Source organism: Sphaerodactylus townsendi, linkage group LG03, assembly GCF_021028975.2.
Source record: "Sphaerodactylus townsendi isolate TG3544 linkage group LG03, MPM_Stown_v2.3, whole genome shotgun sequence".
Lineage (NCBI taxonomy): Eukaryota > Metazoa > Chordata > Lepidosauria > Squamata > Sphaerodactylidae > Sphaerodactylus > Sphaerodactylus townsendi.
This window is the reverse complement of record NC_059427.1, coordinates 159,580,799-159,601,915: the sequence shown is the minus strand read 5'-3', so window position 1 is coordinate 159,601,915 and position 21,117 is coordinate 159,580,799. Positions and strand designations below refer to the sequence as shown.

General features: G+C 48.4%; 1 pseudogene; it reads right to left on the bottom strand.

Annotated features, from left to right (window-relative positions):
• Positions 1-1,963: 1,963 nt before the first annotated feature.
• On the bottom strand, positions 1,964-5,239 carry LOC125427955 (annotated as a pseudogene).
• Positions 5,240-21,117: the final 15,878 nt, after the last annotated feature.

The window sequence follows — 21,117 nt, the reverse complement described above, 5'->3', positions numbered from 1 at the left end:
AAAACTGGGCAAAAAATTCGTGGGACCTTTTTTAGAATTACGGTTGTGATTAATGATGTTACTGCTCCTCGGGTTAAATTCTGCCTAATTTCTTTAAGTAATATCCATCCTGCCTTTCATTCCAGTTTGCTTCCAAGGAGGCTCCCCGCCTCGATGCTCTGGCACGACTCCTCCGGAGATACCCTCACGACCATAATTGGATGGCCACAAGCATTATGAAATTGACGCCATCCTGGACTCTCGCTTTTAACCGCAAACGCTTGGTAATATTTCGGTTTCCTGGGTGGGGTATTCCGCTATTATAACTTCTCAATGGGTGGTATTCCAGAAAATATTAACGCCTCTCCCTTTATTTCCTTGCTTTTCCATCGCATCTTCCTTCCCACACAAAACCAGGGGGGGGGAGAAGTACTTAGGGAAGCAGAGTGTAAAGGTTTCAATGGTGTTGGATTCTCAGCACAGCCGCTTTGGCCTTGAGGTAGATTCCAGGGCTCGGGCGAGCGATGGGCCAGAATCGCCATGCATTTCTCTCTGGCAGAGGCCTTATCTCACGGAGAGAGATGAGCATGCCGTTCCCATGAGAATGGGACGGGGAAAACCGGGAGGGGGATGGGACGGAGAAAGTTATAACCTGTGGGTCTGGCGGGAAGACTTCATTCCTGCCACGCCGTGTACGTGAGCTTTCTAAGATGTCTGAATAAACGGTCTTTTAACCAACAAAGCCTTTTATTTCTGCTCTATGGAATTCCTTACATACTCTATGGAATTCCTTACTCTATGGAATACTTACTCTATGGAATTCCTCACATCCGGCCCGCCGGATGACCCTGACTGGCCCCCCTGCCGTGCTGGGGAGCGAGGCGCCTTTGAAAGCCCCGCAGAAGCTGGTTGCCTTGGCTGCCGGCTTCTGTGGGGCTTTCAAAAGCGTCTCGCCCCCCTGCCTTTTGGCCCGGCCCTCCACAATATTTTCTGTTTCTTATGCAGCCCCATGGAAAAAATAATTGCCCACCCCTGAGCTACACCATTATCAGATTTATGTAAAAAGCGAGCTCCCATTTAAAGTTGTTTGGAGCAATAGATGTCAAACTGCTTTTGACGGGGTGAAAAGGGCTGTTGTAAACGCTCCAGTATTAACTGCTCCTGATTTTGAAAACCATTTGAAGTGTATACTGATGCTTCAGAACAAGGTTTAGGTGCAACATTAGTTCAGAAAGGTGAAGACCAATTGATGCATCCAATAGTTTTCCTTAGTAGAAAGCTGTTACCTAGAGAATGTGCATACTCAACAATTGAGAAGGAATGCCTTGCCATCTTGTGGGCAATTAAAAAATTGCATCCTTACCTAATAGGGTCTAAGTTTATTGTAAGATCTGACCATAATCCTTTGGCCTTTTTGAGCAAGATGAAAAACAGCAATGCTTGTATTATGAGATGGTCCTTAGCCCTACAAGATTATGAGTTTGAGATTCGACATGTAAAGGGTAAGGACAATATTATTGCTGATGCACTAAGTCGTCAGGGTAATGGTTAAATATACAGAATTGCCTGTATGATATGATTGGATCTAACTGAAATTTTAAGACATTTAGCCCCGAAATTTCAGCTGAAAAGGGGCATGTGAAGAGTTCAGCGAACATTCTAAAAGTGACAGTTGGAGGCTGCGGCTCTCAGCACAGAGAAAGGCAGTTATTTTGATTGGGGTTTAACTGAAGCTGAAGCCCAGCTTTGTTTTCCTGAAGGGTTTTTTTTTGTTAGTTCATTTGAGCAATTTGTAAGCTTGCCTGTTACATGTCTTAAGCTACATTAAATGTTTACTTGAATTTTAAGTCGCTAGCTGTCACTGGAAGTTTTATTATGCTTGCCTAACTGAGATATCAGATATAAGTAAGACTTAATAAACTACAAAAAGAAAAAGTTTTCTAACGGACTGATTGTCTCTGAGTGTATTGAATCAATAACTAGTTCAAATGGAAGGGAACTGTTGAGTCTTCCTTGACAGTAATTGTCTTGGATAATAATCACTGTCTTTGCTTCTTGATCATCTTCTCTGAAACTCATTGCTCTGGGATCTGGATCAGCTTAAATCTCAGGACATAAGGCTTTCACTACTTGGAGAGAGAGTTTGGCTTTTTCGAGATAGACTCTCGTCTCGTGACTTCTTATTATCACTCTTGTGCTTGTGCCTGCTGTAATCCCGTCTCCTTTTCTGTTTTTCCATGCTGTGATGCTTTCTTTTGCTTTTCATGCCATGGCGTTCTCTGCTGTAAGAATGTTGTGAATAGGATTCAGACTTCTTTCTTTTGGATAATCTGTTATCCCCATCATCATCACCACCATCTTCACCTCTTTTCGCAGCAGAGCTTTGTAGCCAATTCCTGGTAGTAGACCCCTTTGTTTTAGCTTTATCCCTTTCATGCCTTTCAGACTGCATCTCACTTGACATGGACATATTGTCCTTATAACTGGATCTGCCATCCCTGGACCCAAGAGAGCAGGGTGATGCATTCCCACTGGCATTAGTATCACTGAAACTATGATACTGGATAGGCAGCACTTTGCTCACATCTTCACTTTTAGCATCATCAAATGATCCCTCAGAATCTGAAGACAACTCAACAAGTTCAGGTGCCTTTGTTGCCGCTGTTGCTTGGGTAACAATAAGTGATTTCAGCTAACAACATATTGAGGCACAGGAAGCCGGTGTTCTTCAAAGCAAAGTATTTTATTCGGAAGTGATGGTGACAGCTCGGGCAGGAGAATCGCGCTCTCGTAACCAAGAGCAAGAACTTTTATACACAAAACATCAAAGAGGGCAAAGGGGCAGGTAAAGGGGGCAGGTAGGGGGCAGGTCCCCTACCGGACACCAATAAAGAAACATCAATACAGAAGACAGATACAATTTAAACTTTTGTGAATGGGATCATGAAATCCCACTGTCAAGCGTCTTCCCGCGAGACTTTGCAATGGTGCTGAAAGGAGAACGGAGAAGGTCCATTCAGAGAATCTGGGTGGGCTCGCTACCGCACCCAGTTATCTGCTTTATCAGATGGCTGTTTCCTTGAGTTATGACCTGAGGCTCCCGCACCTCAGTCCCGTAACAAAAGAGAGTCCAATGATGATCCCGACACATTCTCCAATGGCTGGGACCTCTAGGTGCTACATCATCAAACTCGATTTGCAAAACCAAAACCGTCGGCGCCTAAGCTAGCCAAGTTGTTTATTCAACATGTGTATCGTTTGCACTCAGCTCCGGAGAGAGTAATTTCTGATAGGGGTCCCCAATTCATCTCTAAATTTTGGAAGGCGTTTTTGGACATTCTGGGAACCACCTCAGCTGTCGCCGCCCCCTACCACATTCAAAGTGACGGCCAGACCGAACGGACCAACAGAACATTGGAACAATATCTACGTTGTTACACCAATTACCATCAAAACAACTGGGTCGAGCTGCTCCCCTTCGCTGAATATGCTTACAATAATGCGGTGCACAGTAGCACCAATAAAACGCCTTTGAAATAGTGTCTGGTCGCATTTCGTTCCCCCTTACTCTGAACTCCCCCCCCGATTCTGCGTTGCAGCCCCCGGAATTTGGAGACTGGATTAAGTCCCTAGCGGAGGGTTGGAAATCTGTTTCCACCTCCACTTTCTCTCCAGGCTAAGAGGCTCAAAAAATTCCAAGCAGACAAGCATAGGGTTGATTTCCCGCTTTGCAAAGTGGGCACCTGGGTTTTATCTTTTTCTACCAGAAACTTGAGAGATGTGCACAAATATTCCAAGCTAGGCAAGAAATTCATAGGAGCATCTCAGAATCTCCCAAGTAATTAACGGGGTGACCCAATGCCAGCGTTTGGAACTGCCTAACTCATTAAGTAACATTCCACCCTGTCTTTCACTTCTAGGTCTACCTCAAGCTAGGCTTCCGCTTCAGATGCCTGTAGCACGCACTCCAACGGAGGTTCCCTCTCGCCGGGTGATGCGTTGATGGCCACAAGCATTCACGCAGATGCGACGCCATTCTGGACTTCCTCTGCGCTATGTTACGCGAATCGGGCTGCAATATCTGGTCTCCTGGGTGGGATACCCCTCTGGTCATAATCAATGGATTTACGTGGAAAATATTGATGCCCCCCCTTTGATTTCTGCTTTCCATAAAGCCTTCCCTCGCAAGCCTGGGGGGAGGGGGTTTTCTTAGGGGAGGCGAAATGTAAGGGTGGGGAGCTGAGTGGCGCCACCCAGCCGACTTGCGTCCTTGGCACATTTCTCATTGACTGGGCTTACTGCCCGGAGTATTGACCTTGCTATGCTTATGCTTATCATGTATGTTTGAAGCTCACTTTTGCTTTTCCTGTGTGAAACTTTGCTTGGGAACTGTGCAAGGGGGAGGGGCAGTGTCTTCGTCTGTAAAAACGACAGTTCTAGCCGAGGGGGGGGGTCAGTTCTCACATGGCGTGTATTGAGACCGTTGAAGTTTATGGAATAAACGAACTGATTTAAGTTGCTTTGTTTCAAGTCCTTCTGAAGTTCCTTACAATAATGCACTTTCAAACTGCTTTCAGTGCTCTTTGAAGCTGTGCGGAATGGCAAAATCCACTTGCAAACAGTTGTGAAAGTGGTTTGAAAACGCATTATTTTGCGTGTGCGGAAGGGGTCACTGTCCCATTGTCTGGAGGAGACACAGTCCTTTGTGATGTGGCATTTCTTCGAGGAAAAACTGATGTACGCCGTTCCCTTGTTAAAGTAGTCCGGTAACGGAATCGTCTCCCATCAGGATTACCAAAAGATCCATTCTCTGAAGGTCGTACAATATATTCCTTAAAATCACCATGAGATTGCATACTATGGATGATAGAGCAAAAAGGCTGCTTGCAGAGTGGACATTTTGCTTTATTTTTGGACCACTCCTGCACACATCGAAAGCAGAATCTGTGGTAACAGTGATTCAAAAAGGCCACATTTTCAAAACTGTCCAAGCATATTGGACATTTAGAGTCAGGAGAGCCATCTCTTGCTGCTGCCTGATGCAATTTGTTTATACCAGAATTTGGCGAAATGCCATCTGAGCCGAAGTCATCTGTTGCTGGTGCCTTATTCTGCAAACGGAAAAAGAAGTGAGCATCAATATATACTAGACTTGAACGACTGCTGATTAAAACCAGCATTACATAAAGCACTAAGCACCATTCCTTCTAGTAGCATAGCACGATCCCATGCTTACCAGCAGACAGTAAAAAGGGGCCATTCAAGGAGTTTCTGACTTTTCAGAAAACTGTCCACGTACACAGCAAGTTACTATTTAAAACACACATACACAATCCTCCTAATAGGGCTATACACATGCAAAGCTTTCACACAAACAGATACAGTCTCCTAACAGTAGCTGAGGGGACAGTACCCCCAAAAAAAGTTTCCATAAAATTGAACATTTTCATCCCATCTTTCTTCCAAGATCCATGGGACAACATATCACCTTCTCTTTATCTTCATAATAACTCTGTGTGATCAATTTAGCCGAATGTCATTGAGTAGCCCAAATTACTCAGAACTAAGTGGGACTTTGATCCCAGTCTCTGGAGTGCCCAACACACAAGTGACTACAGCCCACCCCCCTGCACCCTCCTCCCAATCGACATCATTCTTCTCTTCCAAAGAGATGGGAGGAAGGTGGAGATTTCAATCCCACAGCAAGAGCCTTGGCTAGGCCCTGTCTGGTCAACATCCATCACTCAAATTACACCTTTAATCTGATCCAGCAATTGGCTCTCGGGGGATTCCCAGGCTATGTGATCACAGTCTGGTAGTTTTTGCTCACAACATTTTGTGTGAATCTATGGCTGGCATCATCACTGTATAGGAACAGGAAAATAGCCTGAATATTATATTTGATATAGAAGAATAAGGGATCTATATAAACTGAAAATCAAGGAGTCTCTCTCTCAGTAGTAAAAAGTAATTTGTCACCAAAGGTACAAAGTAGGAAGACCTTATCATATTACTAAGTAAGTTATAACATCCTGTCATGGAATGATGCTATCGCTACAGCAAAAGGAAAATCACACATTACTGAAAAGCATCTTGGGTCTTTGATCTGTTAGATCAGTGGTTCTCAACCTTTCTAATGCCGCAACCCTTTAATACAGTTCCTCATGTTGTAGTGACCCCCAACCATAAAATTGGTATATATAAAATATAAAAGACCGTTTTCCGATGGTCTTAGGCGATCCCTGTGAAAGGGTCATTCGACCCCCAGGTTGAGAACCACTGTGTTAGATGGAGGGCAGGATGCAACTTCAAAAGGTTTACATCACTTCGTGGCTGGAATAGAGTTTCCTGAGAGGGGAGAGACAAAGGATTTTAGAGTCCATCTTGAGACGTGGTCAGAGATGCATCTCTGGACCGTGAGTTCCCAGGGAATGGGGACAAGGAATTCACAAAGGGATCTGCCTAGCTGAGAGATTTATGTAACCGTTTTGTTTTATTTCTTTGTTTTGAATTTTTACAATACAATCGTTGATAACTCAGCTAGTTGGAGTATTGAAAAGAAAAGGACCCAGAAACTTGACTGAAGCAAGCGTGGCTCTCCCAGGCTTGGTTTCATGATATAGTGGCAGCTCTTTTTTGAGGGATCTTCAATACTCCGGTGTGCAAGCTGGTAACCAGAGGTTCTGAGGGTCTTTTGGAGGCCGGGATGGATTACCAGGACAGCATCAATGCTCGGAGAGGAGGTGAGCCGGCAGCATCCTATGGAGTAAAGCGGAGGCACCAGGGCTCTAGGCTTGAGCAGGTGGCCTCACCTGAGCAGTTCCCGGAAAGTGAGGATAGCTGGGCAGCGATCCGAAAAAGCGTTATGCCGAATCAACAGCTTATTTTGAATTTCTTGATGGCACAAGAAGAATCGTGCCAGAGAAAGCAATCCCCAAAGTCTGAAGCTGAGGGGGAGAAAACTCTCAGGGGAGAGAGAGCCAAGCCACTGGCTGAAATGCGTTTCCATTCAGATGCAAGCTATGTGTCTGGTCTGGAGAGAGCAGGAGAGAAGCCGAGACCCAACAGCATCCAACCCAAGAAGGGGAAGGCAGAAAAGCCTACAACTGGGATGCGGTTTAGCCCTGAAGCAAGCGGTGTGCATCGTGCTGGGATGGAGGAGAGAAGAAATCATTCCCACGGAAGACAGACTTTGGGGTGAGTCCAGGATACATCCTCAGCTAGATAGAGCAATTTAATAAATACAGATGCCAACTACAAAATGTTTGAAGGTTAGAAGACAGGTAACATCTAATGAGATAATTAAAATGTGTTTTTCTATATTTTAATGACCTCTGAAATGAGTGAAATATATGAAAAGGATATATGGCATTTATTCTATTTTGAATTACAGATGATAAGAATGACTGTAATCATTTTAATTGTTTTTAGGGAATAAAATGTATGTAAAATCATTTAATCCTGGAAGAGGTTACTTTGCACCATAGCCCTCTTCAGGAATGTTGGAAACTGGTTAACTTGATTGAAAGGCTGAAAATAGTTTTATTGTCTGACCTATGGAAAGGGCAAACTGTTAGATTAGCAAAATTTGTATTTGTGTTTTACTAGCTTAGAGGAAATTTGCGTTTGTGTTAAACTGTTAGACTAGCAAAAAGTAGATTTTATGGTGGAAGGTATGTACACAATAAGATCATGACTTAATGCATTTTGAAAGTGTAAAAACCAAGATCTGTGTCTGAGAAAGTGTGTCTCTATCTAGAGCACCCTGTAAAATGCTCTTAGAAACCTTTGCGAATTTTCTTTCTGGTTTGTAAACGTGATTGATCTGGGCCAGAAAGGGGTTTTCTGGCCCAACAACTGTGTCAAACACATCTTACTGACGATGCCAGCAATAGATGTGGGCGAAATATTAGAAGAAGAGGAAGAGTGTGGATTTATATCCCCCCTTTCTCTCCTGTAAGAGACTCAAAGGGGCTCACAAACTTCTTTCCCTTCCCTCCTCACAACAAACACCCTGTGAGGTAGGTGGGGCTGAGAGAGCTCCCAGAAGCTGTGACTAGCCCAAGGTCACCCAGCTGGCATGTGTTGGAGTGCACAGGCTAATCTGAATTCCCCAGATAAGCCTCCACAGCTCAGGCGGCAGAGCTGGGAATCAAACCCGGTTCCTCCAGATTAGATACACAAGCTCTTAACCTCCTACGCCACTGCTGCTTTTGCTCCTATTAGGAGAAAAACTACCAGACCATGGCCACACAGCCTGGAAAACTCACAACAGCCAGTTAATTCCGGCTGTGACAATGCCTTGATCTAGCACAGTGATGGCGAACCTTTTCGAGACCGAGTGCCCAAACTGCAACCCAAAACCCACTTATTTATCACAAAGTGCCAACATGGCAATTTAACCTGAATACTGAGGTTTTAGTATAGAAAAAATGGTTGGCTCCAAGGCACATGTCATTCAAGAGTAAGCTTGGTGGCTGTCGGTGGCTTTGCTTTGAAGCAACTGTGCAATGCTTCGAAAGGGTGAATCATGACCCTAGGAGGGTTTACTCAGAAGCAAACCACACTGCCAGCAACCGAGCTTACTCCCAGGTAAAGGATCACGCTTTCGTTCTTCCCATGAAAATCAGTAGGGTTTAACGGCGCTTAACAGGGTTACCTACACTGCTTCCCCAAAACTAGGTCTTAGGTTTAATGCTAATAATCTCCCTGAAATAATTACACTATTATCACATGACGAACTCTGTGACGCGTGCCCACAGAGAGGGCTCTGAGTGCCACCTCTGGCACCCGTGCCATAGGTTCGCCACCACTGATCTAGCAGTTCTCACAAGCCTGCCTCTGAGCTGGTACAGAGTGCTGCGCTGTCGCCTCCTCCACTCCCCGTTTCACGCTGGCTATTGAATGCGGGTTTTTCCAAAAAGAAAAGCGCCCCGGGAGAACCGTTTGAAGCCCTGCTAGCCCCCGGGAGCGGCTCCTCCCCCAGCCCGAGGAGAGAACGGCCCGCGCGGGTTACAACCTGTCCGACCCCAGCGAGGAGAAGGGAAGGAAAGGAGTCGGACCGAGGAGGCCTCGTGCGGCGGAGCAAGAAGGACTAATCACTCCCACGCATGCGTGCTCGGGAGACCGCTCTCGCGCCGGCCTATAAAGCTCGAGGCGCGAAGGATGGGAAGGCGCGGTCGCCGAGACGGCGAAGGAGAAGTCGGTTGGCCCGGCGTTCTGACCCGCGCTTGTCATGCGCAGACCAACGGACGCCGCTCCCTGTCGTAGAACGTTGGCGCCTGCTAGAGCCCACGTGTATGTTTGCCCTGACGCGGGTGGTACCTGTGCAGGCTTCCCCGAGAGGCGGTTTTCCTAATGGGGGATCCTATACTGTGGCCCCCTGTGTATCCCCCATTTAACAAGTGTGGTTTTTAACTGTTTTCTAAGCCCATTTGGGGATATCTGATGCTCTGAAAGTCTTCCTTTGAACTGGCCTCTGGTTACGACCGTTTTGCACTTTGAGGGCAATTTTTCATTGACATGAATGTAAGCACAGAACAGGGAAATTATTTTATATTAAGCCAGTCAATGCCTTTTACATCTCTGTGCTGACAACCATAAGCTGCGAAGTAGGAGATCACGTTTAAGGTTTTCTGAGGGAAAAATCATGTAGGCCTTAATCAAGCTTTCTGAAAAAGATTCTGGTAAAAATACAGCTTAAAGTCATTGCACAGAATCATAAAAAAGTGTCTTTGTTAAGAGAAAGCATTCAATGTTCCTGCATTCCAGAAAAAGATACCTTTTAAGATTCTGTGCAAGTCAAAGCTCATGAAAATAATATCTTCAACTAGAGCATATCTAAAAGCACAGACCCAGAAATTAGAAAATAGAAATAAAGCATTTAAACATTCAGCTAAAGTATACTTATATGTAATTTAAGCAAGTCTTTTTGAAAACATTTTTAGTATTAAAAATTCTTGCTTAAAAATATAGTAAAGGCACTTTGCTTTCTAAACAGCCCTATTGTTTCTTCCCACATTCCAAAGAAAAGATACTTTCACTTAGTAGCTAGCTAAAAAGTGTGTGTGTAAGACGAGAACCGGTCAGCAGAATTAAAGCAAAGTGTGAGTCAAGCCATGTGAGAAACCTTATTTTTAAGAATGCTATTTAACAATGTATCGCCATGATTAACAATGATGAGAATATTGAAACGTCATGAACTGACAGAATTTGGCTTTGCAACATTTATGGTGCATCAGCTGTTTTTACTCTATAAGAACTGTGACATTTGTATAATCAACGCGACTCCTCTGATTCTAAGACCCTCTGTGGGTTTGGAATAAAAATTATTTAATTATTCCTTGTTGGCTCAAGCTTATTAGCTAACTCTTATTAAACACATTACCCTGTTGGTAACAATAACACTCTGACTACTCATCCTGGGTAGGCCTCCCTGGGCAGAGCAGTATGGTTGAGATGGTTGCTAGGCAACCTGTGGCTATGTGATGGAAGCTAGTCCTCAGCGATTATTACTCCCTTGGGCTGGGCTGCTGGGTGGGAGCAGATCCATGTGTCGAACGGACTCCCAGCTGACAAATATCTGGTAAGTGCTTTGTAATTCCCACTTCAGTCCAAACTCCAAGTGGCAGACATGGTGCACCATCTGTCCAATGTCTGTTCCCCTGGACCGTATGGTTTTTGCAGTGTACATGCTTTCTGGGTTATGCCATAGGGAGCCTGGTATGATTCCCACAATTAAAAGCACCTTCTACGGAACCTGAGCACAGAGGCGTATCTAGGAAAAATGTAGCCCCATGCAAAATCTGTGTTTTCTACCCCCCCCCCCTTCACCCCAGATGGGCGGCCGCCCTCCCCCACCACAACCAAACAACTTTTTTTTGCACCAGGTCATCAGGGAAGGAGGAGGGGTGTGAGGGGCAATTTCCCACCCCCACATGACTAAATGGCCGCAGCCCGGGGACATTTGACCCCACATGTCCCCCTAGGCAGTATGCCATCAAGGTCAGTATTGTCTGCTCGGGCTGGCAGCCGCTCTTCGGAGTCTCGCCAGAGAAAGGTCTTTCACCTCATCTCCTGACTGTTCCTTTTAACTGGAGAATCTGGGGATTGATCCGGGGACGTTCTGCCTCTCCCCCAGCTGCTCCCTCCTCCTGCTCAGAAAACTCTCCAGACCTGCGTTCCAGATGCCTCTCCAGCTATGCTGGCACATCTGCTGATCTGCTCGAGAAACGCAACAGGGAGGATTTGAGCATCATGGAGGTGGTGCAGTGCAGGTACCCCCTTTCTCTTCCTCCCCTCCCTCTTTCAGGGGCAACAGCAGCTTGAGCCCACATTGGGATGATGGCGCAGAGGGTTTGACTCCTCCCTTTTTGCTGAGAGAGCAAGTCTGGAGTCCTGGCGGGCAGCTTTTACACACACACACCCCATCCGTCACCTCCCTTTCGGCTTCCTTCTTCCCACATCTAATCCCACCAGGAGCTTTGAGAAGGGGAATGCTTGGCTGCAGGAGTGGATCCGTGAGGAACTTGCCCAGGGAGAAGCCTGGCAGAAGCAGCACGAGACACTGCTGGAGCGCCAGACGTGGCTCTGCTCTTTGGTGCGGGCCAAGAGGTGAGAAGCGGGGGGGGGGGGGGCCTCCTGGGATCCTGAAACCGGGGTAGAAGGAGAAGAAGAGTTTGGATTTATATCCCCCCTTTCTCTCCTGCAAGGAGACTCAAAGGGATTTACAATTTCCTTTCCCTTCCCCCTCCCAAACAAACACCCTGTGAGGTGGGTGGGGCTGAGAGAACTGTGACTAGCCCAAGGTCACCCAGCTGGCATGTGTTGGAGTGCACAAGCTGATCTGGTTCCCCAGATAAGCCTCCACAGCTCAAGTGGCAGAGTGGGGAATCAAACCTGGTTCCTCAGATTAGAGTGCACCTGCTCTTAACCACTACACCACGTTGGAGGGGGATGGGGGAGGAGTGGGGAGACCCCACTTGTTCTCAACGGCATGGCCTCAAGAGTTACTCCTCCTTTGGAAGGGTGCAGAGAAAGGCACAATGGAAAAATGCTTGGGCGTTGCACAGTGCAGGTGAGATTTCCAGCTACCTTTTTAGCTGGAAGGAAAGGGCACTAAACGGACTCTTGGTCGATAACGCCAGCTCCTTAGCCATTCATGTGCATGATTTTTCCTCAGTGGTTTCAACAGCTAAAAATCTACTACAGGGTTACCAGCCTTCAAGTGTGGTGCGCAGTTCTCCCAGAATGACCTCCAGACTACAGAGATCCGTCCTTGTAGACAAAGGAGCCACTTTGGAGAGTAGACTCTGTGGTATACCATAGAGTCTAGGAGAAACTGAACTAGTCGAGTGACATCACTTCCCTGCTGAGCTCCCTCCCTCCCCCAAATTGCCCCGACCCCACGCACTGTTCCTAAATTTCCAGACATTTCCAGAGCTGATGTCAGCGATCCTGAGCTTGCCTTCTGGATTATGTGGAGCATCCACGGGGGCTGGAGGGGCGGGTGGTGCTGGTACAGAACGGTCTGGTTCAGCTCTGCACAGTTGGCCTGAAGTGAAGGGGTCAGAAGGCGCAGTGCTTGGGTTACAGGCCCACCATGCCCCAGGGCAGAGGCGTATCTAGGGAAAATGTACCTCATGCAAAATCTGAGCCCCCCCCCCATGTGGGCAGCCACCCTTCCCCACCATGACCAAACAACCTTTTTTCGCACCAGGTCATCTCAAAGTCACCATTATATACCTGGGAGCAGAGGTGGGATCTAGCAGGTTCTCACCAGTTCCTGAGAGTGGGTTACTACTTATTTGTGTGTGCCGAGAGGGGGTTACTAATTGGGTCCGCTTTCCCATCTCCACGCCCTCGCCTCCCCAAGAGGCATCCTGCCTTTGAACGTGAAGGTTCCATATAGCAATTGCGACTAATAATGTAACTCCTTGAACTGGGTTAATCCCTTTCAGGTACTGCAATTCATGGATTCTCAGCCTTTTGTACCTTTTATCTCACCAGCCTCTATCAAAGAACCTGTGTGTTTCACCATTGCTGTGTTCAGATTTGTGAGTTGGGGCATTTTCTAGAATGTGATGATGATTTAGAAATGACCTGGTGCAAAAAATTTTGGGGGGTCATGGTGGGGTGGCTGCCCATGGGGGGGGGGCATCCAACTCAGGTTTTGCCCAGGGCTCAGGTTTGCCGAGGAACACCTCTGCCCCCTTTGCTGAGGGGGGGCTGGCAAGGGAACCTGTTACTAAAATTTTTTGGATCCCACCACTGCCTGGGAGGGAGGAGGAGGGATGTGGGGGGAGATTTTCTGCTCCCCCATGTGACTAAATGGCAGCAGCCCGGGGACACTTGATCCAATATGTTCCCCTGGGCAGTACGCCCCTGCCCCAGGGACACAGGTTGCTGATTCTCCTCTTCTGTAGCCTGAAACCTCTGGAGAAGAAGAACTGGGCATGGCAGAAGGAGCTAGAGGAAACACAGGAGGCCCTGCAGGAATGCCAGAGCCGGAGGAGCCAGTGCCGACTGCAAGTCCACAAGCAAGTGAGGATCACAGAAGGAAGGAAATGTTCAGAGTCGCCTCTTCTCACCACTCGGGATTTGGAGGGCAGAACCTGGGAAGACGAGGGTTGAGGGAGGGGACGGCCCCTGGCAAGGAATAATGCCATAGAGCAGTGGTGGCAAACCTATGGCACGGGTGCCAGAGGTGGCACTCAGAGCCCTCTCTGTGGGCACACACAAACAGAGTCCCCCCCACACACATCTTAGCTGGCCTGGGCTTGATTATTATCATTAAACCTAAGACCTAGTTTTGGGGAAGCAGTGTAGGTAACCCTGTTAAGCACTGTTAAACCCCACTGATTTTCATGCAAAGAACTAAAGCACGATCCTTTACCTGGAAATAAGCTCAGTTGCTGGCAATGGGGGTTGCTTCTGAGTAAACCCTGCTAGGGTCTTTATTCACTCATGTGAAACGTTGCACGGTTGCTTCAAAGCAAAGCCACCGACTACCACCAAGCTTACTCCTGAGTAATGCACGCCTCGGAGCCAACCGTTTTTTCTAAACTGAAACCTCAGTATTCAAATTAAATTGCCGTGTTGGCACTTTGCGACAAATAAGTGGGTTTTGGGTTGCAATTTGGGCACTCGGTCTCGAAAAGGTTCGCCATCACTGCCATAGAGGCAAGCCGTTTTCTCCGGGGAAACTGATGATCTCTGTAATCTGGAGATCGCTTGTAATTCATGGAGGTTTGTGGGGCCCACCTGGGAATTGGCAATTTTTCTCACCACTTCCATGTGGCGTGTTGGTGTCTGTGGGAGGAGAGAAGCCAAACGGGCAGCCTGTAGGCAATTTAATATATACTAGCACAGGGGCCTGCAACCTGCCATTGGCCATGCTGGCAGGGGCTCATGGGAATTGCAGTCCATGAACAGGTTGCAGACCTCTGTACTAGCAGAGTAAACAGCAGAGACAGATTCTCAGTTGCTTGTATATAAAAGAGTTTCCTAGCTATAAGGAAGGGTTACATGGAAAACAAAATAAGAAATGCTATACGTTCCTGTTACATATCTATAGATACGACACTTGGTTACATCTTGTCTAGCCTTGTGGCAGGAGTGGAGCGAGGGGGAACTACGCCCAGGGCATGCGTGCGCCCCGCGCCCCACCTCTGCCCCCGCCTGCCACGTCCTGGAACACCCCCGGAACGCCACCACCATGCTCCTGCACAGGCGCGTGCCCAAGGCGTTGGGGCTTCCCCCCCGGCTAGACCACTGCCTTGTGGTCACATCATGGTGTGCTACGTTCTTTGGTGTGCGCACATGGCTTCTCTACAGAACAAAGAAACAGAGTCAACTTTATAACCTCTGACTGCGTGACCACTGGCATGTCAGCACAGTCTGACTGGCTGACCAATAGCTGATCAATAGAGCAGGTCATAAAACAGGGACCTGAGTAACATGTTAACAGACACACCGTTCACCCTTTCATGACTGAGCTGTGACAGACACTTGCAAATATCCCAACACAGCCCCATCCAACAGGCTGAGTGGCCAGTCGTGATGCCACAGCCACGCGGGTCCACCTCTCCCAAACAGGCTTACTGGCAGTGTGGGGAGGTTACAAACACAAAAAAGACTCCCCGCAGCAGGCAAGCCCCCATAGAGCTTAATGTTGGCTATGTCCCCAGACCACAGACTGCCCCCCCCAATGCTGGTGGCAGCGGTGGGGGTGCGGGGACACTGGCACAGCATTCTGTGCCACATCTCACCACTGGGGAAGGCTGTGGCACATGACATCCAAAGGTGTTTCGGCTCTGATGCCTTTTGAAAATGTTGTTCCAAATTGGAGCTGTTTCTGGACACACGCTGTGCACGGCCTTGGCTTCTTTATAGCAATGCTGCTTTATTTTATTTTTCTAACTTGAGCTTATGTATTTTAATGTACGTATTTTATTTATATTTATACCTTCGGGACCGCATTACCCCATATGTCCCTATTCGGTCTCTGCGTTTTGATAATTAAATTGCTGCTTAAAAAATTGTTCTTTATATTTTGAGACGATGACATGTAGTGACGAAGAGGCTGGGTTTAAGAAGCCCCTGGTTCAAATCTCATCTCCTGTAAGGGTCCTGTACTCCAGTCAGTAATAAGACTCAAGGTAGATTCAAGATCTTTTTATTCAGCACCGTGACAGCCCAACAGCCAGATAGCCGAAACTGAGGTTTGGCTTTCTGGCCCCAGTATATACCTGTAAGTTACAGTTTGACTCATCCCAGAATCCTCCCTCCCTCGCATTCCCACAGTATTTATTTTATTTATTTTTATTTTTCAAACTTATATACCGCCCAATCCCCAAAGGGCTCTGGGCGGTGAACAACATGAAATTCAAATACAAATAAACATAAATTCAAATACAATAATCTCTCAATAATATAAATTAAAATGCAGCAATTAATATGTAACAATGCCCGTTAAGATCCCTCTTAAACCCACCCAAGAGGAGAGAAGAAAGGGTGGGTTCTGTAGATGATAATGAACCCAAATTTCCATGGGGATGGAAGGGAGGGGGGGGGGCACTTTCAGCGGCTGGACACTCCAAAGGCCTGGCGGAACAACTCCGTCTTACAGGCCCTGCGGAAATCAGCATGAGAAAGGACAGTGAGAAAGCGACATTGTTTTTGGGACAGGCAGGCTACTCCTTCAGGAAGGCAGATAAGAGTAGCCATTAAGCACTATTGCTAATTTCATTGCAAGCGAATTAAAGAGGCCCCATGGCCTTGGGCGATGATAATAGCTGGGCCATGTGCACCCAGGCCGTATACCTGCGAGCTGCCAGGCCAAGTATGGCGCGGGCCTGACATCTCCACTATAAACCAGTGGTGGCGGCTGTTTTCTCAGCAGCCACTTCCCCTATTGCAATCTGAGAGTGCTATTACCTACCTTGCAGGGCTGTTGTTTTCTTCATATTGGTTGGTTATATTGTATGTGGAAAGCTTTGTAGGCAGAAGAGAGGGAAATATGGCAGATTTCTGTGAGTCTGATGAGAAGAAATTAATAGACCTTATAGTCCAGGGGTAGGGAACCTGCGGCTCTCCAGATGTTCAGGAACTACAATTCCCATCAGCCCCTACCAGCATGGCCAATTGGCTTCAAAACCAATTGGCCATGCTGGTAGGGGCTGATGGGAATTGTAGTTCCTGAACATCTGGAGAGCCGCAGGTTCCCTACCCCTGTTATAGTCCAACCAGGAAAATCAGAACTCTTCCTTTTGTTAATTGCATTCTAGGAAAAGGAAAACCAGAGAATGGCAGAAAGTGTAACAGAACTGGAAAAGAAGGTGAGGCCGTCACCAGCAGCACTTTCCCTAGTTTTGAAGTGGAAAGTTCAGCTTATACATAAAACTGAACAGAGCAAAGTTTTCCCTGGCTGAAAATCCCATAGACAGCAAATACGGGTCCTTCTCAGCCATTCAGTCTGGTAACGTCTGTCTGCTCCCTTTTTATGGAAAGCAGTGGTGTACCACGCCTAAATGGCGCCCGGGGACATGACCGGCTCCCCGCGCCCCCCTCCCGCCTGACTCTCCACGTCCCACTTATGGGAGCCAGCAGGGAGGGAGGGGCTTGGAAGGCCGCCTGGGCTGCCCGCTGCCGAGCCCCACCCCCCACCCTCCCGGGGGGGGCAGGAGCTGGCCTGCGGCCATGGTGTACAACTAAAACAGCGAGCGGCACCCCGCCACAGCGGGAACCATCGAGCCGTGCCGTGGGAGAGGCTAGACGTGAGGACCCAGCAGGCGCACCCCCACGTGATGAAATGGCAGGCACAGATCGAAAATCCTGATGGGGCTGCCGGTGAAAAGGCCTGGCTGGAACACAGCCGGTCCCCACTGTTATTTCACGCAGGTCTTCAAGCAGCAGTGGAAGCAGAAGACCGGCAGGGACCGGCTGAAGGAGATGAAAGCGGAAGGCAGCAGACTCCAGGCAAGGCCTGACTGGGCTGGAGGGCTGGCTGGGGGAGAGCCAGAGGAGGCAAACCTGCAGGCCTCGATGGACAGGACAAAGGAGCTGAGAAGAGGCTTCTGCCGCTGTGCACTTGGGGAGGGGGCAGGAGCTTCCAGTTCCTCGCCTGGTGGGCTAAGATGGCTGCCAATCCCTGGTCCCACCTTCAAATTAGCAGCTGGTTCATCTGCCACTTCTGTGTCTGGAGGTGTCTTTCCTTTGAGCCAGCGTAGTATAGTGGTTAAGAGCAGGTGCACTCTAATCTGGAGGAACTGGGTTTGATTCCCCGCTCTGCCACTTGAGCTGTGGAAGCTTATCTGGTGAACTAGACTTGCTTGTGCACTCCAACACATGCCAGCTGGTCACAGTTCTTTGGAGCTCTCTCAGCCTCACCCACCACATAGGGCAGTGATGGTGAACCTTTTTGAGACCGAGTGCCCAAACTGCAACCCCAAACCCACTTATTTATCGCAAAGTGCCAACACGGCAATTTAACCTGAATACTGAGGTTTTAGTTAAGAAAAAATGGTTGGCTCCGAGGCGTGCGTTACTCAGGAGTAAGCTTGGTGGTAGTTGTTGGCTTTGCTTTGAAGCAACCATGCAACTCTTCGAACGGGTGAATCACAACCCTATGAGGGTTTACTCAGAAGTAAGCCACATTACCAGCAACCGAGCTTACTCCCAGGTAAAGGATCATGCTTTAGTTCTTTGCATGAAAATCAGTGGGGTTTAACAGTGCTTAACAGGGTTACCTATACTGCTTCCCCAAAACTAGGTCTTAGGTTTAATGCTAATAATCGAGCCCAGCGGCCTAGCCAACCTAGATGTGTGTGTGTGGGGGGGGCGACGATTTCCCCCCCACATGATGAACTCTGTTTGTGCGTGCCCACAGAGAGGGCTCTGAGTGCCACCTCTGGCACCCATGCCACAGGTTCGCCATCACTGACATTGGGTGTTTGTTGTGAGGGGGAGGGGAGTTTGTAAACCCCTTTGAGCCTCCTTACAGGAGAGAAAGGGGGGGGGATATAAATCCAAACTATTCTTCTACTCTTCTTCTTTCCTATGTCAGAGAGGGTGAGGTCACAAATGTGGAATGAGGGTTCCAAGGCAGAATCACATCACTGGGGTTGGGAACAGGGTGTAAGGGATTAGTAGGCAACTTGGACATTGGGGCTGATTTGTTCTACTGATTCTGAAAGGACCAATTTCTCCCCAGAGGCACCTGTCTGTATGGGAGGCCGCGGGCAAGGTGGAGAGTGAGCGTGTCAGAGAAGTAAGTCCCCCTGGGAACCGGTGACTTCAAATTGCCCATTTCCAACATGCCACAATGAAGCCACTTCTGTCCTTCACTCACCGAGAAATCAAGGCAGGAATTAGGCCGCCTCACCCCAGGGTTGCCAGCTCTGGGGTGGGAAGTTCCTGGAGATTTTGAGGATGAAGCCTGGGGAGGGGAGGGGCCTCAGCAGGATATAATGCAGCCAATTCCTCCAGGGAACTGATTTTGGTCTCTGGAAATCAAGTGTAATTGTGGGAGGTCTGTAGGTGTCACCTAGAGGTTGGCTGCCTTACCTCACCCTGATCCTGCATCATGTACATGTGGGCTTGCCTTGATATTTCCTGCAGTGGCGTACCGCCCATTGGGCAAAGTGGGCAGTTGCCTAAGGTGCAGAAATTTTATTCACATGGGGTGCCTGATTTCTAAGCCCCACCCACTCTGGCTAAGCCCCACCCACTCTGTACGGTGGCCCACAAGCCACCAGAGACAGAGCAGGAGGACGGGGAGCTCCACCTCTGGTGAACTTGGGCTGCTGGGGCTGTCCGGGAAGGGTGAATGCTGCGGCTGGGCTGCTCTGCCCCGGGGGGGAGGGGGGATCAAACTCAGCTTTTGCCCAGGACGCCAGTTTGCCTAGGTACACCACTGATCTCCTGCCAGAACTAATTCGTGCCTCAGTTTCTGAGAGCATCCCCATGGCTTTTGCTCTTCTAACAATTTCTCTGTCGGTTCACCTCTGATGAAGACCAGCAATGCTTTGTGAGACAGGGAGGCAGGGGTGGAATTCAGCCAGTTGACACCAGTTTGGTAGAACAGGTACCTAATTTTTTGTTGAGTTCAAGCAAACCGGTTGTTAAAAGCGACTTTCAGAGCCCTGGAGCAGCTGGGCACCTTTCCACCTGGCTGCTCTGAGACGCTAAAAGCCCCCTCGTTCCCTCTCCCAGGGGAGAGGGAGTGGGGGAGCTTTCAGAGCCCTGGAGCAGCTGGGCAAACCGGTTGTTAAATTATTGTATTGTGTATTTAATTTATATACCGCCCTCGCCCGAAAGCCTCAGGGTGGTGCACAGTAATACAATAGCAGCATCAGTAACCATAACATCATACAAAACCATCAAAACATTATTAGAATTAACATTATTAGAAAATTATTAGAATCCCACCACTGCAGGGAGAAGAAGGAATGTAGGGTGGCCATCTGTAGGGTTGAGAATTTCCTAGAGATTTAGGGGCACAGCCTGGGGAAGAAAGCGTCTGGGGAGAGGAGGGACCTCCGCAGAGTAAAATGCCGTAGAGTTCATCCTCCAAAGGAAGTCCCACCTGCAGGAGGGCAACTCTTACCACAAGATGCCAACAGGAGTGAAAAATCCTTTAGACAGGACCACACTTGTGGTCATGCCCCGCAGCGCGTATACATTCCCTTTCAGGCAGAGTTTCTGTTGCGGATTCCTTTTCTGAAACTCACTGTGCTGCAGACCTGATAATATCCACTGTTTCCAAGAATTGGGAAAGAGCTACTTTCTCCCTGGCTTCACAGGGAAAGTGAAGCAGACGGCTCTGTGTTAGACTCTCCTCCATTTTTTTCCACTCCTCCTTCCCTCCCAGCCCAGTTCCACTTAGCTCCATCATCTCAGATTGATCAGAAGGGCTCCTCTTTACCTTCAAACAGGTAGATCCATCATTGGAGCAGTGGATCATATTAAATCGAGGGGAAACAACACTAGATCTAATAGGACATAGGTGTCAAACTCGTGGCCCTCCAGATGTTATGGACTACAGTTCCCATCATCCCCTGCCAGCATGCTGGCAGGGGGTGATGGGAGCTGTAGTCCATGACATCTGGAGGGCCGCGAGTTTGACACCTGTGTAATAGGAGAAGCAAACAAGCAAAAAAAGTGCTAGAAAGGGAGTAACAAGGAAGCAGTGGTATACTGGTAATGGAGACATGGGGTAAACCATGTCCCTGAGCGCATGCCAGTCAGTCATGTGGGGAGGGGGCACCGGGCACCGGGCAAAGAACCCGGCCAGCGCCTGGTGGCTCCCTCTGTGCCAGGCGGCTGCAGGCCAACTACTTCCTTCAGCTGCCTCCCTATTAGCAGCTGCAGTCCAGGATGCCTATTGCTCCCCCCCTGGCCCGGGATGCCGGCTCCTACCCTCCTACCCTCCCCTGCTGACTGGGTAAGTGGGGCATAGGGGAGGGGGTGTGGGGAAACTGAGCAGGGAGAACTTACAGGGGGAGCTGGGCAAGAGAGTGCAGGGAGGCCAGTCTCATGCCCAGGGCATAGTTTTTTTTGGCAATGCCGCCTCTGCAAGGAAGGCAGTGGTGGGCGGGCAGATGGTAGTTCAGCTCGGCACGCTTCACAGCGGGATGA